Source organism: Octodon degus, unplaced genomic scaffold (genome assembly GCF_000260255.1).
Source record: "Octodon degus isolate 3935 unplaced genomic scaffold, OctDeg1.0 scaffold00151, whole genome shotgun sequence".
NCBI classification, from domain to species: domain Eukaryota; kingdom Metazoa; phylum Chordata; class Mammalia; order Rodentia; family Octodontidae; genus Octodon; species Octodon degus.
This window is the reverse complement of record NW_004524727.1, coordinates 6,678,673-6,703,538: the sequence shown is the minus strand read 5'-3', so window position 1 is coordinate 6,703,538 and position 24,866 is coordinate 6,678,673. Positions and strand designations below refer to the sequence as shown.

At 42.6% G+C, this 24,866-nt stretch overlaps 1 protein-coding gene and 1 pseudogene across 1 annotated transcript in view; one reads left to right on the top strand and one right to left on the bottom strand.

Moving 5' to 3' along the window:
• LOC105743698 overlaps window positions 1–24,866 on the bottom strand; it is an 84,924-nt pseudogene that overhangs the window by 7,954 nt on the left and 52,104 nt on the right.
• Fam49a (family with sequence similarity 49 member A) overlaps window positions 18,576–24,866 on the top strand; it is a 93,814-nt gene continuing 87,523 nt past the window's right edge. The window contains exon 1 of the mRNA XM_004642338.2: window positions 18,576–18,683. The gene's annotated coding sequence lies outside the window, so the exon portion shown is untranslated. The remainder of the gene's footprint in view (window positions 18,684–24,866) is intronic.

Here is a 24,866-nt window from a genome sequence, read left to right as displayed (position 1 = left end):
GAAGAAGAAGAAGAAGAAGAAGAAGGAGAAAGAAAGAAAGAAAGAAAGAAAGAAAGAAAGAAAGAAAGAAAGAAAGAAAGAAAGAAAGAATTGTCTCTTTAACACAAGTAAAGTACTCTAGACTTGGAACCCATGTGCTGGATCTACTTACCCCTCATTTATTTACAGCTCTCTTGTTCCTGAAATATTAAAAGCCAACTTCTCAGATAGTAGATGTGAGCCTAAGAAGAGATTTGCCTCACTGTCTGAATATCAAACATCTTAGGCATAACATGGAACAGGTATTTTCATCAAATATTGATATGTTGAACTTTAAGTCCCTACAGAATATGATGAAAAACATTTTAAAAATTACAATGTATTTTAAAAATAGGCATAAAGAATTATGTAATTCTTCTGTTTACACATAAGTCCAGAAATCTAACCATATACAACCTTGTAGCAGGACAGTCCCACAACATTCCTTTTCCTGTCTCCTGCCTTCATTCACCACTCCCTTCTTTTTAAACAGTCATCTACCCAAGAGACAGCAGCAACTGGCATGTCATGACAAGCAGCCTGTATTCAGAAGTTCAAAATGACAGGCACTCCAAGCATGAACCTACTATTACAGTGGTCACTATATATTACAAACACAAACTGAAATAAAAATTTAACAAGATTACTTGTTTATATATTGTCTCTTTAAAAGTTTAGGGACTGTTGTTTTTTCTGCATCCTAAATGGAATCATCTCAGAAACTGACCTCATTCCTCTACCTCCAGTGTAACTCCTTCCACAATCCTTTGTCACTCAGAATCAAAGTCACATCTTCGTTACCTCCTTTCTTCTCTTTTTCTTCTTGCTTTGTCATCTCAAAGCCAAGGATTTTAAAGTTCTGCGGTTGTGCCTCTGTAAATTCCCTTCCCACCCATGAGCCCACTGACATCATCTCTCCTGTCCCAGCCCTAAGCAGAAGCCTGAACCTGCCAGAAGGGCCTCAATTGTCACTGCAGGACCTTCCCTGGATCCAAGTCTCCGTGCTTGTCCTCCCGACTGTCCCCGCACAGGCCAGATGAGCCCATTTCCTGTCCTCACACTGCCAGTGGCCTCAAGCCCCTTCATCTAGCATGGTAACTTGCATCCTGAAGAGGCCCAGTGACATTGGAGTCCAGGTTACTGAGGCTTCAGGCACAGGTAACAGGAAAGATGATGCTCTAAACCTTGCTCATGTGCTTGTTCTTTGGTTTTGATATGTCCCAAGGATTGTGCTGTGTGTGCTACATGCAAGCATGTATGTGTGTGAGCAAGACAGAGAGACAAAGACAGAGAGGAGGACCAGGATAACCATAACGCTTTGTGACAGAAGAAATGCAGAGAGAACACAAGCACAAAGCTAGACAATGTCTCCCAAGATAGACCGTTGTCTTCAGAGAAATTTTGCGAATGTGTTTCTCTTTCAAGTTGGCATACTGTGAACCACATTTGCATAAATATATTCATAGATTTTTCTCCATAGCACAGCGGAAGCACTGTTTTTTCATGCCTATGATTTGCTGCAGTCAGAATAAAACCCAACACAGAAGGAGGAGACCTCACCCATTTGAGTGCCTTTAGGCTGCTCCCTGTTCTGGGGCAGAGATGGCTCTACACATAGGGCCATTAGGTAGGAAAATGACATACCAGGAGAATCTCGGGGAGGACCCCTGGATAGGGCCTTCTGGAAGGAAGGCAGAGATCTGTGAGTCTGCTGAGAGCCATGGCTCCTGCTACAAAGAGAAGTAGAGTGTTGCCAAGGCCAAAGTGTTCCAAGTCCGTCGGTGACAGCTGCCACAAGGAATACATGAGACCCGCTGACAATCACATAGACAACAGATGGAGTTCTGATATCAAGGACACAGCCTAGTGGGACACTGAGTGCCAGAATGATGCCAGGGCCTTGGCCTCCAAGACCACAAAGCCATGTGGGTTTTCCTTCCTATACTTGGCAGACAAAAGAGCCATATAGAGCCCCCAATAATAGAGCAGGGATTATCCACTAAAAAGCTAGATAATTCCACAAACTATTAAATTTTAAAATCAGAGTCATCTCTAAACCACATTGAAATTTAGATTTTGGTGGGTTTTGTTTTACATGGTGGGTATACAAAGGCATCTGTGAAAGTGTGTTTGGTAGTATTCTGGGTATATGTGTGTGTTTGGTATGTGTGCTGTATGTGTTCTGTTGTATCCTGGGTGACCAGCACATAGATATCTGGGAATAGGCCCACTGAATTCTGTAAATATAATTACTGTTTTCTCTGCAAACACAAGTTGTGTGAGTTTACTCTGGGGCCTCCTCCCACAGTAGCCTTTCAATAAGTTGTATCAAGAAGGATAAATAGGAAAAAAGAAAACTGGGACACTATTCCAAGAAATGACTTCACCTGACATTTAACTGACTTCATGATCTGTCCAACTTCCCTTCAAATATTATTTCTCACTTACTCTTTTAATGTACCCAATCTCTTCTCAGGGATAATTTTCTCTAAATTTAGAGTTTCTCTCTGCAAATGTGCTACTGCTTCATAGTAGAAAATTGTTTCTTTCCTTGGAGCAAGAGCCTCTCCCTCCTCCCTCTGTGTTAATGTCTTCCTGAAGCCAGCCTTTCTTCTCTTCACTGCTCTGAATGTGTGGGATCTGCGTACTCAAAGCTGAGCCTCACTGGGCACAAAGAATGAGAACTGAAAGACGAGACCAAAAGAAATTGGAGCACTGGTCTGGCAGGGACATGGGATCAGATAAAAACCAGAGATCAGAAACAAAAGAAGGAGCTCTCTTCAAAGGGCACAAAACTGGTCTTTGTGCAGAATCATCAGTGCTGGGAGTCGAGGAAGTAGTAGCCTTACTGGGGCCATTTTTATGAATTCCAGAACATGTGCTCAGAGGCCTCCAGCCTTGTTTCCTTCTCATCCTTCTCGTCCCAGGCATCAAGCTTCAGTCAGGCATGGAGTAAAGTTTCAGCAAAAAGGTTCTCTGAAGGAGAAAAGAAATCTGGCCACTGAGCAAGTGTTATCAAAAACACAAAAAACTTCCGCTGTTTGCTGGCTGTTGTGTGCCTGGCATGGTTGCCTGCTGTCCAGCAGAAGTCAACTTCATTTAAAGCCCCTGTGCCAGTGTGCACATGAACACAGAGGGAAGCAATTATATGCACAAAGTGGAATCCATTGGCAGTAGCAAGTATGCCATGGTGGGTGTCACAGTTGCCTACCTCATGATGAGTTCCATAAAACATCTATGGAATAAACATTAAACACAGGTTAATCCTGTGTGTGTTAGTTAGGGTTCTCCAGAGGATCAGAATCAAGGCATCTTTTGTCCTATAGAGCACTTGAAAATACCAGTTCTTTCTGCCAAATATGTAGTAGTTCAGGTGTCTGTACCTTCTGAGTAATGTGATTAGCCAGTGTCTCCTTCATCAAAAAATAACATAACATCGATAAGTTTATATTCATATCTAGTTAAGGTTAATTTTTTCCTTTTTGAAAACCTATACATAGATGATCTCTTACTATATGTTTAAAGATAGTAATGATTTTTATCTAAAGCGTCATTTAGGGTAAGTGTACAGCTCTAAGTAAAAGGATACAACTCTTACATTCCATATTCAATGCTAGCAAATCCAAAGAAATTCTGCAGATGGAGCAATCCTGCTCTATTGCAATTTAAGCTTTTCCAGTTATATCTATGCAACCACACTTGAATTTTCAGTGCCCCAAATAGGAAACTAACTAAATGGGCATTAACAGGGTAATTACTCCACATCTATGAAAATTGCAAACTAGCTAAATTTTCTCTTATGGATGGTAACAGCCACAAAGAAGTCAATCATAATTCTTTCTCTCCAACCTCTAAAATGCATCATTTGAAAAAAACTCCTCTTACTGGAGAATAAAATGAGGAGAGAAATTATGTTATAGACTAATGAACATATATAGTGTTATGTTTATTACTTAGGAAACTAATTGACAATATCTTTCAAACAAATTTTTAAAATGTGAATTTTATCCTTAGAAGCCTGAAGTTTTCAAACCATAATGGTAACTATTTTCAAGTTTAAAAATTTTGAAACAGAAAAAATCTTTTATTTCTTTAGCTATCTTTTGCTTCAATTACAGATTCTAGTTAGAGTCATTAAGCCCAGGAACTGACTCATTTTGGAAAAAGAGGCCATCAGTTCTACAGGCATGAAGATTCAGGATGACAACTATGCTCACAGCACCAACTGGAGCATGGTACTCTCTTCAATGGGCCGAGTGCACACCACAGGCTGCATGGAGAGGCAGGCGGAGCCTTCAGTGACTTCACCGGGAAGGAAGCTGTCGTGGGGGGAGCAGTTACTTGTGAAATGGGTAGGGCCAGCTCTTTACTAGTTTGGATGATTTGAGAGTAAAAAACAAGTCAGTTTCAGCCTAGTGCTTTCCTGTGTACCTACAGAGTGCCTGGCGTGACACAAGAGCAAGTTCCTGTGTGCTCCTTTCAGAATTTGTGTCCCTCTTGTGCCTTCCACCAAGAAAGGCAAACTGGGCTCTTCTCTGGGAAACTCTCCCTACCACAGAGATACTGGGAAATGGGAACTGTAAATTCATACCCAAACTTTAGATTAAGAAAGAAAAATTCCACATTGGATGGTAAGTCACAGAATTAGGAAGCGAGACCGAAAACTGAAAAGTGTTCAGGGGAACTGGAACCTTTTAAAGAGCTTAACAAATGGAACCAAGGATTGATGCTACACAGAGAGAAATCTACCCAACATCCCCAAGGGGGTGAGCAGTTGCAACCCAGTGGCCCACTAGCATTGCCGCATGTTCAAAAATCACTGCCATCATAACTCAAGAAAGCTGCAAAGAAGTCCCCTATTCTTTCCAGGTCAGTGAATGAAGACAGACACCTGTAAGAAATTAGAAAGCAGAAAGGGACACAAATTTAAGCCATCTGAATAGTTCAGGACTCCAGAGAAATAAATTCACAGAATTATTTTCCAAGAACACTTAAACTCATAAAGTCCCAACCTGCCCAGATGAGAAACTGTCACCCAAAGCAAATCACATGGTCCCTAATAGAAAATGTGCCCAGTGAAAAATAGCACATGGCCAAGATTATAAATGACATATGGAAATGAATAGCCAGGAAGCACAATTCAAAGAAACAGTAGATAATCCTAATGATGAGAGAATGGGTTTTTAAGGCTATAAAACAAGTATTTCAAAATATATACAGACATAAAGAGGTAAGTAGAAATCCCAAAGTAAGAAGCCTTATGTGCAGAAAGGAAAATAAATCCTACAAATGAAAGCTTTAAAAAAAAACTCAGAACATTCCAAACATGGAGATTATTCAAGTACATAAAAACCATTTCTGTGTTAGGAAATGAGCAAGAAGGTATTCTTTCAGAAAAATTCAAAGAAAGCTAAGACTAAAAACATTTAAACAAATTTTAAAGCCAGAGAATTTTATTTCTAGCTAAACAAGTATGATCTTGGAAGTCTTCTCTCTCATCTTTATAATCAGAAAAAGATGAACAAAGTGAAGATTACCAATGTTTAATGAATCCATCAGAGCATGGAGGTCACAGGGACCCAAAACTGGAGACACAGGCAGTTACACATAACCACAGCTCCCCACTCGAAAACGACAGCGGAAGCAGAAGCTCTGTGTGTATGTTTCATGAGAAGAAATAGTGGGGAAACTGGCGCAGGGAATAGTGACTTTTCGTACAGGAAAATGAGTAGCCTTTTCTTCTACCAGCCCTCTAGGTATATCTCACATGTATTAAAGTGAAAAACAAAAACTTGATATTATTAGAAGAAAATATTGAGAAATGTTTTTCAACTTTCAGGTTTAAAATATTTCCTTAAAAAAGAAGTTAAAAATAATACTCATAAAAAAATAAATTAACTTCATCAAAATTCATATATATATATGATAAAAGATTCTGAAACTAAAGTTAAAATACAATTCACAGATTAAAGATAATTAGCAACATACATAGGCAGCAAAGGATTAATATTCAGAATATAATTTTCTAGCTCTTTAAAAATTATAATAAACAACTGAATTTAAATTATATATCAAAATAGGTATGATTATAAAGCATAAGTAGATGTTTCACAGATGAGAAATCTAAAAAGTAAATAAACATGCAAAGATGCTCAAATTGTGTCATCATTGGAATGTGTCCTCCAAACTTCACATATTAGAAACTTAACCCCAACATAAAAGATAAGAAATGCCAACAATAATAAAGGATTATTAGATCAAAGAGCTCTGCCCTCCAGAAGGGATTAATGTCCTTATCTCAGGTGTGGTTTCAGTCTCATGAAAAGAGATTACTACAAACATGAATTTTCCCTTTCTTTGTTCATGATAAGATAATGTGGCACTAAAGTCTTTGCCAGATGCCAAAACTATGCTCTTGGACTTCTCAGCTTCAAGAACCACACCGAATAGACTTCATTTCCTTACAAATTACTTGATCTTGAAGTATTATTATAGCAACAGAAAAAGGCTCACAACAGTCTCACTGGTAATCAAGAAACTGTCAACAAAAACAATAACATTAAATTATAAAAGCAAGTAAAAGAATACCAGAAAGTTTGACAATAGAAATGTTGGAAAATATGTGCAAATATCTGCACAGTGATGCATTGTAACTGTGAACACTAAAACAACAGAACTATTCTTACGAGGGCTTTTGCCATACCTAGCAAAACAACACATGCACACAGTCTGTAGAATCCTACAGTTGTCATAATGGATAGTTCTAAAATTCTACACTAGTGGACAAAGAAACAGAAGAAGAATACTACATGACAGCACTAATGTAAACTTTAAACCCACACCATATAATACCATGCATTAAGCATACATACATAAGAAATGTTTAGAGAGTGTATATGTATTTTTCACACAGTGGTGTGGAAAGATGGCCAATAACTTCATAGTTGTAGTTGTCTCTAGATAAGAATAAATAAGAATCAAAATAAAAGTTTTGTTAGTTGAGTTTCTTAAAGTTATGCTGTGATAACAACTCTGCATTGCAATAGGAAGGACAGGAATTTTTGGAAATGAAGTTTTCCAAGTCACAAGGCCACTGGCCAGAATCAGTCACATGATCCTGCAAAGGAGGCAGGGAAATTTAGTTCCCTTATCATAAGGATGAAGAAAAAGGAGAACTTTAGCATTATAAGTTTCTAGAACTAGTTCAAAACATTAGGATTTTCAGTTAACCTTTAATATCCTATTATTTAAAAGAAAAAATGCAGCACAAGTTACAAGATGATAATATTCTGGATGACAGTGACATGGATGTTTTTTCCATTCATCTGAGCCTATATGTTCTTAGGATGTGGTAGGCACCCCTTAGTCATTACTCGTTAGTATAAATTAGGCTATAAGTCTGTCATTTCAGAACCAAAAATGGAAAAACTCAAGGGGACACAGACTGAAATCAGTCCTTAGTTACTGAAAATTCACCATTACTTTCAACAACTAGGATAGCTCCTTAGCATAGAGAAGAAAACTTCACTGTGGGCTGGTTCTGGTGTTGCATACCTGTAGTACCAGCACTCAGGAGGCTGAGGCAGGATCACAGCAAGTTTGAGGCCAGCTTAGGATACAGAGCAAGAGCCTGTCTCAAAAACAAAAACAAAAACAATCCCACCAAACCAAAGAACAAAAAACAGGCAAACAAAATTGCTCTGTAATTACCATCGTTTAAGTTCACAGTCTCATCTCCCATCATTTCAATCAAATCAAAGTACTAATGTCCTCAGTAAATCAACATCTTAGCACATGGTTTTGGAAATCCTAACTTACCACCTTTCTTCCCCCTGAATCAATTCTTTGTCTCAAACATTAGTAATATTTTGATAAGAAAAAAATAAAGGTGAAAGTATGCCTTATCACCTACAGAAAATTAACATAAACTATTATGCTTGACATATTAACAATAAACAAAGGGAAAACATTTTGCTGTGTTTGCTGTTACACAATATAATCAATTTTTATGTAGCTTTTCGAACTTTTCATGACTGTCACTTTAATTGATTCTCTCAATCTTCCTGTAAGGTATGTAGAGCAGGTGTTTACAATCCATGGTAGACAACTGAAGACGTTGAGTCTGGGGAAGCTTGTTGACTGGCACAAAATCATATGACAAGTTCAGAGCAGAGCCATTGTGAGGATCTGGCCTGTGGTAAGATGCACCTTCCCAACAGGTCTGTCTGCCTGTGTAGAATGGAAGTTTCAGGTTCTGGTCCCCAGAAGTGGCCTGATTCTTTCACCATACACTTAACCCTTTTGAAGACCAGACTCGGTGCAGATCCTTGTGTAATTTTGGGATACAAGAGAGTCAGGAAAAAAAATTGAGACGTTCTGAACAGAAAACTAGTGTGCTCAATTTACAACAGGCTAGAAACCTTCAAATCAGAAGTGAGGATAAATGTTTACTCATCATCAAGAAAAACAAAAACAGTAGACAGTAACCACAATAGCATGTTTAAATGCCAGCTCTGCTTTCTAGTTGCTGTATGATTTGGGGAAATCACCTTCCTCCTGAGGCCCCACCTTTCCAATACCTCAAATGAATAAATTGAATTAGAATGTTTCAAATACTCCTTCTACTCTGAGATTCTTTTAAGGCCTTGAAATGCTTAAATCTGTGCAATCAAAGGTAACATGCCTTTCCCCTCTAAAACACACACACACACACACACACACACACACACACACTAAACAGATTCACTGAAGCTTGGATGCAGATGAAATGTAAATCAGAAAACTGAATTTATGTATAAAAATGTGAAAATCACCAGATTTTCTATAATCAATCCACTCTTCTCCCATTAACAGATGGGATGCAGTTTGACTGAGATAATCGGGGGAGCAGCTGCCGCCTTAGCAGTCACCCCACAAAAATGACACTAATGAGACAGATGAAATATTCGAGAGCCTGAGACACCTCAAGAACCACTGTCTGGTGCCAGCATCATGTTGGGCATGTTTACAGTTTAGTCATCCACTCTAAAAATAGATTGTATAAATTATACTTTTTAATGATGAAAATTATGACTTATAGCCTGCCCAAGCCTCCCAGGCAAATGTCCCAAGAAAAATTAAAAAATGCTCAGTATAATTGGCACAAAGAAAATGTAGAGGTGTTGACATATGAGGAAAAAAAGTGCTTCAACAACAGAAACAGAAGTCTTTGTTGGGTGTGATTATCACTAATGTGCATTTTATTACATGATCACACTACATTGTGGGAGGATTATTTTATTCACAAAAAGAATGCATCTCAACATGCCCCTGCTGCTAACAAGTTCCTCATTATTCTTCAAGCCTTGCTTATACTTTACTTTTCCAAAAGAAAAATTGAAAAAAAGATTCCTAGTTTCTTGCTCTTGAGAAATGCAGTACCCCTCAGGTGATTCTGATTATATTTTGAGAATATTCTTGATGGTGAGCATTGAGAACACAGACATTATTTGTGTGTGTGTGTGTGTGTGTGTGTGTGTGTGTGTGTTGCACGAACGCAGGATGCAATGGTTAGAATTAAAATACCTGTGGGGTGGGCTGGGGATTAGGGTTCAAGAAAGACTTCGTTGCCAGGTGGTATTTAAGCTACTTGATAGATAGATAAGATTCATCAGTTTGGTAGTGGAAAGAAAGACACTTCAGGAAGAACTACAAGGTACAAAGGCAAATGGGAGTGATATAATAGTTAAGATTGCACAGTGATACAGCAGAAACCATAAACTAGGGAAGATTATAAACATAGAGCGCATGTGGCCATTTAGAGTGCATAAGATGCAGTCCTACTTTGACAAGGGAGTCACTGAAGGGTTTGAATGTGGGCTTCTCCATGTCATGTATACCTTCCAGGACGACTCCTGGATTTGCAGTGTGAACAGCGATCTGAATGGACTGAGTTGTGTGGTCGATCAGGAAGCTGTTGCAGTTACTTACATAAGTGAACTGATAAGGGGTTTGACTTGAACAGTGGCTGAAGAGAATATATATTTAATTTTATCATATTCCCATAAATACCACTATGCTCAAGGCTTTCTCAAGTGGCTGAAGGGTTGAAGGTTCCTTTGACTTGTATTTAGCTATCCTCCCAAAACCCCATGGACTCACAGGTATGACTATTCAGAGGTGAAGAGATCATGGGAGTGTGATACTAGGATTAAGGGTGTGTAATAACTAAATAGGTCTAGCATAAGTCTGTATGTGGATAATAGAAGGCCCACCCTGGGTATTAGTGGAACCAACCAATAAGCTTGTAGCTCAATGGAATTAAAAGGGAAAGGAAGACTGCTGTTCAGTGCTTCCTGCCTGCCACACCATGGTCTGTTTCCTTTCTGCTATGTTACCCTGACTTGAAATCAGCCAACTATGGATTGAAACATCTACAGACTATTAGCTATAATAAACCCTTCCTCTTTTACTTTTGGGTGTCCAGTATTTTGTTCCAACAATAAGAATAAGACAAAAGGCAAACACAATAGGTTGAAAACTTTTCAAATACTCATTTATGTGGCTGTCACATAGCCTTACAGATGTGTAAATGTGAAATATGTATTTGTTAGTAACGTGGCCCATGATGAAGCTCTATAGTGTCAACCATTTGCTTTCATGAAAACTTTAGCATTGTCTTCATACTGAAATTTTACTTTTTATCAGCATAGATTTGACAAAAATCTCTGATAGTAAGAGAAAATTCCTAGCCCACATCTGAATCAAATCTGCTTACTTGCTTACTAGCATGTTTTCTGAAAACAAAGCAAAATAAACATCCATTTACAAAGAAAAAGAAAAAGATGTAGTTGTCCAAGTCTATGAGACTAAAAGTCAGTTGAGAATTGTGACATTTTTATCTTATTCTCTTGTCTATGGCCATGACTCAGTGAATGACTTAAACAAGTTACATCAGACCTTAATTCCCCTGTCTATAGAGTGGGTATTATCATAAGTGACCCCCTGCAACCTGTTTGTGACATTGTTTAGATGACTAGCATATGGCAGTAAGAGGTGCTAAGATTTGCTCAAAGATTCCCATAAATATGTCATTACTTTACTGGTGGTGGTGATTTTAGAAACTGAGTGCTTCAGAGTGGTGAGATTGAATTTCTAGAAGGGATGACTGATGTGTCAAAGGCATTGAAAACTGATGGAATCAACAATTTTTTGGAGATACCTGGTAACTACTATTCTATGAAGAAATATGATAGTGTTTTAATTCAGAAAAGCCATACATTAAAATGTTGCATATTGCAGAATGAGACTAGAAATAGATACATGAGTGAAAAAGTTATAATGACTTTAAGATTTGGGGTTGGCTTACAATAGGAACTACACTTGGCATCTAGTAGTGACCTGTAATTCATGCTTCTGTATGCCACAGAATATGCACTCAGTAAATGCCAATGATATAAGTAATCCTTATAGTAAACTCCATAGTCACCATTTTCTTCATGTAATGAACAAGCCACAAGAAGTAGAGATAGCACCTCAAAGTCCTACTCATGATAGGGGGGTAATACTAAGTTCTAGGGTGCTGGAGACACCTTCCAAAGGTGCTTTCTAGGTGTTTTTTGCCCAGAACAAAAAATTGGCTGAGAGAAGTGCAAAACTTAGCTGGGATTTAAACTTACTAATGGTACAAAAATAAAAGAAATGTACTCTACAGAACGATGTTGGGCCAACTGAAGATAAAAGAAAACAGGGTGGAACAATGAAAGAGTTAACAGTGGCAGCTGGCTGGGTGGCAGCCATCTTTTGTACCTCACACTCCTCAAGATGGCATCATGACTAGGCTGGCCAGTCTTCTCCAGAAGAACTGAAGATAGCACTCTCTGATTGGTTCCAGGTACAGAGCTCTCAGAACTGTTCTACACTGTGTCCTAGAACTCTTCAACAGACAGGTCACGCCACCCCCCAGCCAGTTTTCCATGCCCTAATCTCTAGCCTCTAGGGGACTCAAATTTCTTTTTTTCCCATAATTTTATTGATAAATAAATAGTAATGGGACAGTTTCAAATCAAATTGGTAGGACAGTTTCAATAATTCACATATTGCATACATTCTTCCTAGTGGTTCATTGCTGTACAAGATGCGGACATGATATCTTATTTACAAACACCATTAGAACAAATCACTCTATTCATTAAGAGAATGTAACTATATATCTATCCTAACCACTTTGAATACACAGATACAAAATGGACATTCATCTGTATCCTCTTTTTTTGTTAAGTTCCGTTATTTGAATATTATAGGTGTGTAAACTCAGAAAAATATTTTAAAAGAGTCCAGTAGCCTATAATAGTATTGGGTCTTCCACTTCACTGGCAATGTCAGAAATTGTTGACCTGAGTCCCCTATAGCTCAACATAACAGCATGGCTTTACTTCTTATATTTCATTTTATACTTTTCTGCTGGATGGTTAAGACCAATGTAAAACAAGATGTATGCAACAAGAGTTGTAGCTTTTGGATCTGATAAGGTCAGTGAAATCCCCTCAGGATTCATCCTGAGATCCTGTACCTCAGATTGTAGAACATTTGTCAGTGTCAGCCATGTGGATGAGTCACGGTCATTGCTTGGCCAATGTGCCCTCTGTGAAAGCCTGAGAGAATGTTTTCTCTCCAAGTCACTCTCCTTAGGCACACTCTACATCATCGATCACTTTAGGACTCAAATTTCGAATGAGCAAAATTTCACTGGAAAGCTCCTGCACCATCCCTGTGACATCCCTGCCTCTGGATCCATTCTCCTTCCCTACATACACTTTGTCACTGGTGTCCCTATTGATTCTTCAGCTTTGTCATTTTTCTTCATCTTTGGCCATCATCTAGCTCTATTTTTCCTGGGAAAGTATTGTCCCTCTCTTCCTTTGTTGGAGAAGGAGGGGGAGTGGTATTGTCTGTATTCCCCTCCCTGTCTTGAAAGCCAACAGCTGTACTATCCAGATGTGTCACGTATAGTCCTTATACTGAAGTTGGAGGATCTTATCAAATAACTGCTAGAATAAAATGAGGAGTTTGATGCCCCTTTGGGAGAAACAACAACACTATTCCTGATTTACTAATATAAGTTTTAATCTTGGTAAACATCTAAAGAAAGTGGTCTGGGCTGAGTGGCTCACTCATTCAACTGATGCATATTGAATGTACAGGTGTTACACAACCAGTGCTTTCTGAGGGGTTGAGGAATTTAAACACAACAGCAGCTGAGATTCATATTTGTGCATTCACCTACTTGCTGAGATTTATCTGAACCCTTCCATCAGCATACTAAGAGCCTCTGTGGTCTTGTGCTTCTGTGCACCAATTGTGAAATCTTAAATCTCAAGTCATGATCATGTGCTTAGATTGGATGAGCAAATATTCTTCCTTCTCTTAGCCCTTACACAATGTCTGTTTTCCAATATTGTTAGTACTGTGCTTTTTCACATTTTTGTGGGGATGGGAACTAGGGCTCTTGGGTTGAGCTAGATACCCAGCCTCTTTCTTTTTCTTAAATATTGATTTTTAAACAAGATTATCTTAAGTGGTTAAATTGGCCAGGCTGGACTCAAACTCATGATCCTTCTGTCTCGTCTTACCACAGTGCCACTACCTACCCTCAGCTCATTTTTGTTCTTTTTGATGGAGAGGTTTTGGAGTAGAATGCTAAAATGTCATCCATGGTTCCTAAATAGAAGAGGATGTTGCTCTTTAAACAGAAAAGCTTCATTCAGGCCAAATTGAAAGTGACTTCAATGTCATGACGAACCGTATATGTCAGATAAGGAGTCTTTCAATAGAATCAAACAAGGTTCTATATTGATAAGTTGATGAAAATATGACCAGACACTTATAGGACCCTAACCTAACCCTGCATTCCCTTGAGAAACTGGCTAGTATTCACTAAGTTAGTGTTCAGGGTGACGTTATGGACTATCACTACTGCAAACAAGAAGAAATCAGCTGTAACCTGCTCTTCTAACCAACAGTCTGATGAGGTGCCCAAGCTAGGAAACGCAGTGCCACAGGAACATATGGGAAAGGACAATTGACATGGTTTGGGCAGGTTTTTGCTGTGAGCCAGGTTTAAAATCACAGGTAGAAAATCCATGAATGCACCAGAATGAAGGGTCAGTTGAGAAAGAGGGGAACTGTATGCAAAGGAGGGGCATTCGGAAACACCCAGCCACACTGAGCCCAGGGATTAAAAGAACAGTAAAGTCAGAACCCTTAAATCACATATGTATATCTTAGTCCCAAGCAAGAATTTTTAGCCCCTACAGTTTCTCAATATGGTTTGGGCAATTTTTTTTTCAACAAGGAAGTGTATTTCACATCAGCTGAGAAAACTGGTGCAATATTTAGAATTAAAGTTATTATCCTCTCTTCTGAAGGCAGTAGGCAGAAACCCCTACTTACCTGAAGGACTCTCGCCAGCAGCTGGCAAGAAAACTCTTCACCTCCATAGGCCACTGTGGGAATCATCAGTGGGAAAATGCCATGTAGTTATTAATGGTTTACAGCTAAAATGTCCCCGAAAGCCTCCTGTGGAGATTTTGGAGAATGACTGTATTATGAGGCTTATAGTTGTGAGGAAGAAGGGCCTGGTCAGAAGAAGTGGGTACCTGGGGCCTTGACCTGAAGGTCACTTTCAACTCCTCCCTTGACACTCTCTGCTTGCCTGTCATCCAGATGTGAGCAGCTTCTTCTCCTCTATGCCTGCCTGCTATACCCTCTTGTCTTGGAGCTTGCTGACTATGGACTGAAATCTCTACACTCTAAGACAAAATAAGCCTCTGATCCTTAAGTTGTGAGCTTTAGATGTAGTATCCCAGTGATTTGAGAGCAACTAAGACAGTAGTTCTTGCTGAAGATCAGGGACCTGGAAGGGCAAACATTAAGATTTTTTTTTCTTGTAATATAGCAAGCAGAGAACAAGCACTATGATGCTTCAGGCCCTCGGACCCTGAGGACTCCCCACAACACCCACATCTATGAAGGAACCTGCCAAACAGCAAGTTTTAAATGGGCACTTACTATATCCCCAGTGTAATTCAAACCAATGCAAGTGGCACACATAAAAGGACATGCAACATTTTACACCGCTTCTCTTTCCCAGCTACCAAGCACTTTACACACAGATCAGCCCTCACATCAGCCTTCTGAAGTAGGTTTTATTATTCCCATGTTATGGAAGAGAAAAGCCAAACTTCCAATAATTAAGTGACTTTTTGAAGTTCATGCAGCTCAAGACTGGCAGAAGCAGGATTCGCATTCAGTTGTGATCCTAAATCTAGATGAGGTCACAGTAAATGTCTCTGATCTCAGGAAACTTGCATATGTGAAATGTTCTTAAAGCCAGCAGACTGTGAGACATGATGAGTAAGAGGAGTTGTGGCTCAGACTATAAGTTTTATAGGAGCATTCAGAGGACTAATTACTCAGAGGACAGAAGTCCACAGTGCCACAGTGTCCCCAAAATCATTAGCATGAGAACAAATGATCCTTGATACCAGGGGATAGGGAAAGAAGTCACCCCAGTTCCACATCTAGAAGGCAGTCCAGGAACAGGCAAGATCCTTCAACAAACAAGGGCCCTGTGCTGGGAAGGTAAATCTAATTTATTGAGGAATTTTGAGGGAGCTTTCCAGAATAAAAGATCTATGCCCCAGTCTGTGCCAAGTCTTGTTCTCAACCCTGAGAATCCTGAGGGAAGCCAAGCGTGGTGGCACACTTCTGTAATCCCAGTACTTGAAAAGCTGAGACAGGAGGATTGTTGAGAGTTTGAGATTAGCCTGCTCTGCAAAATAAGCTCAAGGCCAGCATGAATTACATAGTGAGACCCTGTCTCAAAAAAAGGAAAAGATGAGAGGGAAGAGCCAGTCCATGAAGGGCTGACCAGAGCCCCTGGTAAGCAGGGAACTACTCTGATTACTCTTACATCTTTGCCTCCTCCTCTTCCTCTACTTCCTGTATTGAAATAAAGACCCCGAGCCTATCATTAGTTTCCCAGGGCTTCCTAGGATCAAGTGCAGCCTCCTCAGACTGATCTGGTCACCACTGTCTGCCTCCCTGGCACAAGGCTAAGGTGGCCCCTATTTTTGTCCCGCTACCTACAATACCCTTGTTTCATTTCTTGCTTGTTGAAGTAGGCTTAACCCTCAGGACTTAATTTTAACACTGTCCTTTTCAACACCTCCCAGTTTCTGTTGCTCTTAGGACCACACAACAGGTATCTTCATTTATCCTGTGTCTTATTTTGCCTTGTCATAGCCAGGGTCGGCCACTTGTCTGTGTCCTCAAGATCTTGGAAAATGTCCTTATTCCATCCTTTAGCAAAATGCCTGCCACTTGATGTTCAATCTCTCTTTAAAAATAAATACATAAGCAGGATGTCTTTGAAACTAGAATAGTTTGGTTTAAGTTTAATTAAGATAACAAGGTTCAGACTAGAGAGCTAGCTTATGATCTAAGCACCTACCTGGCAAGTGCAAGGACCTGGGTTTGAGCCCCAGTACCACATGCTATGCTAGCCCTGGAACCCCAGGCACAGCATGCCTGCCATCAAAACTGGGCATGGTGGTGCATGCCTGGGAAGGCTAAGGCAGGAGGATCACTACAAGTCAGAGCTGTGTAGTGAGACCCTGTACCAAATAAGTAAACAGAAGATTTAAAAAGGATAGTAAGGCTCACTTTACCAAACATTGGGAATGAAAACCATCTGAAATTTCATCTCAACTTACCTGCCCCCTAAATGACAGTTTAACTTCACTGTAATCTTTATTATAATAACTTCTAAACTAGTTATTAGCATTACTGATGAAGTTGGGAGACTGTTTCATCTGAATATTGTGTCTAAGGAAACACTTAATTATTAAATTCCACACCAATAATTAGAAAACCCTATTATTTCATAATAGGGTAGAAAATACCATGCTAGTATGCCTCAATTACTGAAACAGAAGCTGTCTCGAAGTGTGTAGTGGTGAAATCTTAAACATCAAGTGGTCTACTCACCAATATAAACCACATTATTAGCAATAGACAATGTACAGTAAGATGTCCTATGCTACTCTGAAATGATAGTTTTAATGGGGATAAGTGGAACCTCTGGTTGGTTCATGTTTGTCCTTCCCAAAGCCTGGCCCAGTTCAAAGTGAGCAGTGTATGTAAAGAGTTCTACTGTGGGGTAGGATGGGGTGGGGTCATAGCGTCACTTAGCAGTGAAGTGCAGTTAAGCTCTGGCAAGAAGAATTTTCTGATAGAGCCACGCACAGACAAGCTGTCTTTGCAGGACTTGACCGCAAAGGCTGAGCCTGGGCCAGCAGCCCCTGAACAGTTCGCATGAAACAGGGAAAAATTTTCATGGGAATCCCAAAGCCCCATCTCAATAAAGAGACCATATTATACTGTCCAGACTATGCAGTCTTGCTGTATGTGAGTCCTTGTCAAAATCAGCCAGAAGCTTGATGCTTCAGTTCATGTGAAGCTCCAGACCCATGGACTGCAGGAGCCAAAAGAGGCTTCAGCAGCCAAGTCCTTAAGGGGCACACACAGGTGCTCAGGAGGGGAACACAACTGACCCCATCCTTCCCACACTCTGGGACCTGCACTCTGCTTCCTAAGCACCCAGTCCACACACCCTTGAAGGTCCCCAGCGTCTCCAAACACAGCTGAGCACCCTGAGAAGACTGCATCTAAGTTGCCTGCCACCCCAACTGTCTGGTATAGGCATCCCTTATACTGGGGACCGCAAGGCCATCTCTCACACATGCACACATGCCGCACACACGTGCATATGCGCAGACACATATATACACAAACTCACATATGCACACACACGCATGCGTGCACAGAGCTCTGACTCACAACCCGTTCCACACAACCTGGGCCACTCTGGTTTCCCAAAGCTCCTCCGTCTAAAACAAAAGCCTCATGACAGATGATTGAAAACAATGGTCGCCATTGCCTTGCTGTTGCCTGCAGCTTTCTCCTTGAATCCCAGACTATAATAAGTATGTCTACAGACTCAGGTTTAGGTAATTACACTTTCTGGACTGAGAGCTTAGGAAGATCTCTCTGGGATCCCATCAAGATCCGAAGTCCCCAAGGCAGGGAATCTCTTCGGGAAGGCCCTCCACAGGGCTAAGCTCAGAGTACGGCGGTGGGACAGCAGAGCTGGGGTTTGGGGTGGCCAGGTGCAGGGCTGTGGCTCTAGCATAGCTATCCTGCAAGCCTTGAGGCCCGGGAGGGCAAGTGAGCAGGGAAGGACTCATTCACGAGGGACTAAGGAAATCCTTGTCTAGGGCAGGCCAAACGGCTAAGGTTGACAGCAGGGCTGGGATGTCCTGAGCCGAGCCCAGAGCAGATAGCAGAGCCAGGTGAGAGCCAGCATGCGGGATCCCCTCCCGGGCGGCTCGGGGCGGGTCCCGGGGCGTGGTCGGGTCTCCGGCCCGGCTGGAGGCGGGACAGTCCTCTGGGGCGTGACCTGTGAGGCTGGGAGGGGGCTGGAGGCGGAGCCTGGCTCGGGGCGTGGTCGGGCGGGGCTGGAGGCTCCCCGGCTGCGCTTGCTGTCTCCGGGCTGCAGCGCCGGGAGAGGCGTCCTCCAGGCGGCCGCGGAGCAGGGGCCCAGCGCGGCGCGGCGGTGGTGACTGGTGAGCGGCGCGGACGGCCGGGACGCGACCGGGGCGCTGCCGGGAGCGTGGGCCGGGTAGGGTGGGGCGGTGGAGTCTCCGGGTCCTGGGGGAATTATGAGGTGCCCTGGGCCCTAGTCATCCCCGCTGCTCGTTGCGACCTGCTGGGGTCGGGAGGCAGTAGGCCAGCGCCGAGGACCCGACCCGAGCGCAATTCTCTGGCCCCGGCTCCGGAGGGGCTTCCTGCTCCAGACCACCCTCAGTCACTCCCTCCTCGCCGTGTGCCGCTGGCTGCAGAGGCTTCCTTCTCCAAGACCTCTTTCCGTGCCCCTCCTGCCCCGCCGGGTCGCTCCCTGCCCAGCTGCCTGCAGCCCAGAGGCAGCGCCAGAGCCTTCCCTACCTGCAGCCGGACCCTGCCCTACCACCTGCCCGGGACCTCAGCCCCCAGCTCCCACTCCCTCCTCCCACCCCAAGTGCAGCCCCAGGCTGGCCGTAGACTTCCTATCCGATGATCCCGGCCTGAAGGACAATTTGACCCACTTCCTAGGAGGCTGGTCCCAATCCAACCGTGCTTTCTGGTGGAGATAACTGGCTTGATGTCACTGGAAGGACCGAGGACACCTCTGTCAGTATGGGCCAGCAGGTCCCTGACTCCTTCCGGGCTGCTCAGACTTGCTGGCTGGTGGCCCAGAGACCCAGGGCCAGGGGTTTGGACATTTAAGGCCTCAAAAGCCATTTTTGTCCACGTGGCTCCCCAGAAGTCCCCCCAGGCTTTTTTGGAGATTTGGACCCTAGTATTGAGGGCATGCTCCTTCTAGGGTCTGGGCCTGGCCTCTTCTCCCTGTTCTTGTTTCCCTGACTGCTCCTCAGGGAGCTCTGGGGTAGATGATAGCTGGAGTTTAGGTTTTGGAAGCCTGAACATCTCTTCGTCCCCCCACCTTTCGTTGTTAGAAATTTCACCTGCTATCACCAGTCACTGTCCACTGGACGGGCCTGAGCTACCTGCATCTCCGTGAGTCCCCAGGGCCCAGAAAGCTGGTGCGGGCGCCCTGTGGGACAGCAAGAGGCAGGTGCCACCAGCAGGTCTGTGCGGTGGATCGAGTTAGGAGCTCCAACCTGGGTTCCAAGGCTTCTTTGCAGTAAAGAAGAGGCAGAGCAGAGCTGTTTTTGCTGCATGTTTCTGTTCTGTGTTGCTATGGTGACAGTTTTGCCTCTCTTCCTCTGCCTCTTCTGGGAGCTGGTTTTTATTGGTCTGTTGTCCTGTCTTTTATGACTCTAATTTGTCCTTTCCACTTGCTCTGAAATAAACAGTCTTAGATATAGGGGCTGGGTCCAGCTGGGGGCTGTCATGTCTTCACCTACTGTCTTTGGGCTCCTGTGAGGGGAGAGAACAGAGGGTCAGATCTGTCCACAATCCCTCCTGCTCTCAGCTCTGGGACAGGGGCAACAGCATCCCTGTCAGGGGCACAGTGGGTAGCACACTTCTTGTTGCTAAGAATAGAAGCCAGTTGCCAGCAGGAGCTCATTGATGTGCCTTCCTTTCTTTTATCACTACAGTGCAGTGCCATGGGGAGGGGCTGACCCCACTTTACAGATGAGGAAACTTAGCTCCCAGTAAGGGTGCTTTTCCTGAGATCACAATGGTGTTAGCACACCTTCAGCCTGAGCTTGGTGAAAGAAGGGAAACTGACATGGCTGGGGTATGGCTCTGCCGACTCCCACCCTATTGGCTATGTGATCCTGGTTCTAGAAGGACCACAGTCCTGTACATGCATGCTTGAGGAGGCTCATTGGAAGTGTCCTGTCCCCTTGACCCCAATTTTGGAGACCCAAGTTGATAATAAAGTGAAGCCACCTGTGACTCCCTGTTTTACTCATGAACCAAGGATCCCACTTGCCTGTTTTCCCCAGGCCTAGGTACAGAGATGAGGCAGAGATGCAACCAGGCCAGCACAAGGAGTTATACGTTCTCTAGGATAAGAGGGCACCAGTGTCCCCTGTTGGTGCCACTGACCAGTGGAGCTGCCTTACTGTCATTTTTCTCTCTGTGGAGCTGTCTACTTTCCCACTCCTCCCCTTCTCTCCTTCGCACTGATTTGCACTGGGCTTGTTAACCATGAGCTTAAACCATGCAATGGAAGCCTGAAAAGACAGGGGAATTAGCAGCCTTGCTACACATGCCCATGATGAAGGAATCAGTTGGTACACTCACTTGACCAGTGTCTGTATCTTCACAGTGGAGTTGGCAGCATCTAACCCATAGGCTGTACTTGCTGGTTCTATTTGGAGCCAGTAGGACAGCCAAAAGGGAGAGCTTTGCAGGGCTGAAGGGTGAAGGACATTGCATCCCAGGGCTGTTGCAAGAGCTTAGTGTTGCAGAGATCCCTATGCAGTGACTGAGAATTGATGTAGAATAATTTCCATGGAGATTCTCAGGATGTAGATGCATCTCTAAAGCTGTTGTGTCCAGCTCTGGTGTGAGTCCAGGCTTTCATTTATGCACCCATCACTTATGGGACTTCTCCTCTGCATGTGCCAAGTGCAGCTTGGTGAGCTGGTGATAGAAAAAAAAATGAATGCTATTCCTGGTTTCAAAAACCGTAGTCTTGTGTAAAAGGTAAACCTGGAAATAGATCTTTGTGGCTCAGTCAGAGAAGTGGTGGGGTGGAGGATGGGAACCTGGGGCCAGAGATGGTCTCTTGACCTGGTCACCCCTTTGTGTTGAGTTAGGAGCTTCTGCTTTGTGACTGAAGTACCACTGGCCTAACATGGGGCAGTCTCACCTGCTTCGGTGAGTTCCAAACATAAATTTATTATTTATTATGTGCTTGTGGTACATAATGAAAGCATGCATTGTGGGGTATTGGTACATGAACATGTACCATCTTGATCCTTTTTATTTCCCTTCCCTTCCCTCAATCCTTCCCCAGCCCTTTCAGCTAAGTTCGACTTGTCCCTCACAGTAGCCTCTGGTTCCTACTTCATTGATTGTTTCCCATCCTTTCTCTGGAGCTGAGTCTGTGGCCCGACAAGATGACATGGTGACTGGGAAGAAAGAGGGCTGTGGAATCAGAAATGAATGAGTTCAGACTTGACTGCTGCTGCCTCCTGATGGAATAGCTGACATCTTTGAGGCTCACTTCTGCATCTATAAAACTGCAGTTATACTTACCTGTTAAGAATTAAATCAGCTTATCCATTTACAGGATATGGCATGGTGCCCACCCCACAGTAGACTTGCTATTGTTTAGTTGTATTGATTAGGAAAGACTTCACAGTTACTGAGTCTCTGGGGCCTCTTAGGACTGTGGTAGAGAACTCTTCAGATGAATCTGGCCTTCAGAGATCTGTTCATTATCTAGTGAGGTTAAAAGTTGCTCATAAGGGGCCAGGGAGATGGCTCAGTAGAATAAGCACTTCCCTGGCAAGCGCAAGGGTCTGAGTTCAATCCCTGGTTCCGCAAAAAAAAAAAGAAAGAAAAGAAAAGTTGCTCATGCTCAAATTCCTAGCTGTTGCTAAAGATTACTGCTAGTTTACCTTCATGTTATCTCTCAACAGATAAGCTGTGTTCTGAGCCGCCATAACAATGTGTGACTCTTCAATGCTTGTTTTTACTCAAAGGAGAATAAATTTGAAATGGCAGCAAACATCTTAATCATCACTGAAGCTCTGTGGCATTACTATTGTTGTCACCATTTTATACTTAAGGAAGCTAGAAAAGAGTAAATAAAGTCACTTGCATAGTGTCTGGCAGCTCATGAGTGGCAAGGCCAGAATTTAAAAGTAAATCCTGCTGGCTCTTTGTGCTGTGGCACACAGATCTTGTCATTTCCTTGGCTGGCATGCAGTGACCTAAAAGAATTGTGTTTGGAAAATGGGAACAGAGTTTAATAGGGGCGGAACTGGCCAGTCCTGTAATTCAGACTCACAGTAAATATTTAGAGACTTTATTAGGGCTTTGCTTTCAGCACATCATTAACAAGGCTCTCTGCATCTGGCTGAGGATTTGTTTTTGCCAGTGATGAGTAGAAGAATTTGACAAATGAGAGTTAAGAAAAAATATTTGGTGATGCTAAGAGTAGTTTCCTCAGGAGTGGATGGCGGGCTTTTCATGGGCTAGCGATGGGAGAGGTGGGAAGTAGTGGAGAGGAGCACCCTGGGAGGGCTCCTCACACGCAGAGGTGGTGTAGGGTTAGTCTCTCCAGACAGCTCATGTCTGGGAAGATGGACGTATGGTCAGCCTTGGTGAGTGAGCACAACCTGTTCCAGAAACATGCCTGTAATCCAAAGGACTTGTGTGTCAAAGCAAATCCCGCCAAAGAGATAATGGAAACTCAGATGATTCATTTTACAACTCAAAATCATATGAAATTATTATAATATTGTAAATAATATTCAATAATGAAGAACATACAAAATATAAAGAAAAATGAACAAACTAAGTGGTACTTCTCTTTGAAAACCTTTGTTGCTGGTATGGGGGAGATGAGAGGAGAGTTACTGCATAGGACAACTTTCACTATCACAGAATCACTGCTACTGGTTCAATGGATTCTTTTCTTTTCCTGCAACTTTAGCAACAAACCAATCCAAGACACTTGCCTTTGCCTCTTGTTGAGGATTTCATGCAAGTGGGGCATTGTGTTACTGTTAAACAGATCCATCACTTGCGCTGCTACAGCCTTATTTGGGTGGAAACTTTCTACAAAATTTTGCTGTTTCCCACATTTTATACTTCTCCCTTACCTCATTAGATGTGAAGGATTCCTCTGCCTTTTCTCCTTCTCCTCTGGAGAGATCTCCATCCCCTTGCTGTTGGGAGATGACGCCCTACAATTCTGAAGGAGGAAAGGCAAGAAAGAGAGACAAAAACAGAAAGAGACAGAGTTAGAAAGAGGAAAGAACCATTAGTTTAGCTGTGATCATGTTTGGTGTTGCATACTATTCATATTGCTTGACATCGCTGGCTTATCAAGTGAAAATGTATTAGAAATGTTTGTCTTGCAGAACACTAGCAGAACAAGGTACATGCAATCTAAGGTTTTACTGTATTGGAAACCATTATTGTGTCCTGTTCACACCCTCTGTGAGGTAATTTAGAAACCTCATTTCCCCAACTTAAGAACTCTTTGCCCAACTAACCCAAGCGCTGAATACAGGCACCATGTTCCCCAGCACTGTGGACATATGCTTTCCTGTTTGCAGTTAGCTCAGGACCTGAGCTTATTTAATAAGTTCACTTGCTAATAAAAATTCTGTATGGCACAGATAATTAGATCTTTTAAATGAAACTGGGGAAACAGTGCTCTAAAGAATTTAACTACAGTTTTGGAATGGATCAAGCATGAAAAGGCACTCATTCATCCGTACAATAAATGTGGACAGGATGGTCTGCACTAGGATGTGATCATACAGGGATCCAAGTGGGTCCTGCAGTCCCTGCTTGGGTGGCACCACTCTAAGGAGAAGGAGGAAGGAAGTATATGTCTATGTATAGCGTGACCACCTATGTAGTCATACAGAGTGAGTGCAGAGTGCCATCTCAAGAGGGAAGTGTCATTGTGCCAGCTGTCATTGTAGCCTAGCCATTGTCCTCCACATGGTATAGTAGGGAACATCTGGATGCCAACTGACATGGTACATACAGAAGAGACATGAGGTAGAAAAACACCCATCAGGCCTCAGGGCCCTCTGCACGCTCCAGATGAGGGAGGCGTGGGCTCCTATGCTTCTGCAGGTTAAACAGGTAGGTTAGCTTCCTTAGGTAAAAAGGCTTTTCTGCATCCAGCTTGGGGATTCCAATGCCCTGAACTCCTTTGCCCCAGTGGCAGACAATGAGAAATCTGACAGCCATAGTCAGCATAAGATGCCAGGGATTGCAAAAGCCAAGCACATTTTCACAGAACCTTTCAAAAGAGAGGGAAACCTTCCTCTGTCTCCCAGAAGGCAAACTGCTTTCTGATTGAACATTCCAATGTGTGCTGGAAAGTCAAGACTGATGACAGTGAAAGAGTCAGGAAGGAAGGGGAAGAAAAGAGCCAGGAGGAAATGCGGGATGGACTGGATGTGTGACCCAGAACCTCCTCTAACTTGCATAAGGAAGGTATTGACTTTGCTGGTACCTTACTACCTGCAGAGTGGGCTTTACTTCTAAGTGAACATCCTTTAAGAAACTTTGGTGATTTTCAGGGGTTAAAATAAATT